The sequence below is a fragment of the Suncus etruscus genome, chromosome 6 (genome assembly GCF_024139225.1).
Source record: "Suncus etruscus isolate mSunEtr1 chromosome 6, mSunEtr1.pri.cur, whole genome shotgun sequence".
Classification (NCBI taxonomy): domain Eukaryota; kingdom Metazoa; phylum Chordata; class Mammalia; order Eulipotyphla; family Soricidae; genus Suncus; species Suncus etruscus.
Genome location: NC_064853.1, coordinates 99310226 through 99311462, shown reverse-complemented (window position 1 = coordinate 99311462; position 1237 = coordinate 99310226).

Here is a 1237-nt window from a genome sequence, read left to right as displayed (position 1 = left end):
CTAAATACTCTTCAAAGGCCCACTGTGGTTAAGAAATCTGAAACATTCAAACTGGCATCATTCTGTGTCACAGATGGTACAACAAGCTTCTCAACTTCTCACAGGATGAATGCTAGAGCAATGCTAAGACAGACTGATTCCAGAACATTCTATAACCTGTCAGGTGAGTAGTGCTCTTTAAATGTAGAATATTCAGCTGAGTTCTCCTTTTCCTTCTAGCCTGGAAGTTTATATAGGATCTCCAGAACTTTCAGTCATTCCAGATGAAGCTTTGAAACCCTAATAGCCAATTGATAATGGTATTCTATTTTATAACTATTGTATAACTATTTATAAGATGAAAGCAAACTCTTTGCTTACCTTGCCTTCAGGAAAAAAAGAACACAACAGGTCAAAGCAATAGTACATCTGAGAGGGCATTTGCCTTGTATGAGATTGATCCAGGTTTGATCCCTAGAATCCCATATAATTCCTCAAACACTGCCAGGGTGATTCCTGAGTGCAGAGTCAGGAGTACCCATGAGCATAGCTGATATTGTCCAAAAACAAAGAAAAAACACAAGAAAAAAATATAACATAATCTGACTGATCAAAAATGCAAAAACTGGAAAAAAGGGAGCTTGTTATTTATCCATGATGATCTTGTACTATCTTTATTGTAGAATAATTTCTTTGGAAAGATAAAGAAATAACAAACTATATGTTCTTTGTTAATTAACACTATTTCCATAATAGCTAAATTCAAATCTCTTCTTCACTTGGAATGAATCTGAGTAAAGAAGACTATTTCTATTAATACAAGAGTAATGATAGACCTTTTTCATCACTGATTATGCTTAAGATTCAGGGGGCACACATCACAAAGAATGAGAACTAGCAGTGTTGGCAGGGATGTGGAGAGAAAGGAACTCTTATCCACTGCTGGTGGGAATGCCATCTAGTTCAACGTTTATGAAAAGCAATATGGAGATTCGCCAAAAACTGGAAATAGAGCTCCCATACAATCCAGCTATACCACTCCTAAGAATATACCCTAGGAGATATACATACATACATACATATATATATACAAACATACACATACATATACATACAAATATATATAAAATACAATACAAAAATCCCTTCCTTACACCTATATTCATTGCAGCACAATTATAGCAAGACTCTGGAAACAGCCAAAATACCCTTCAACAGATGAATGGCTAAAGAAACTGTGGTACATATACACAATGGA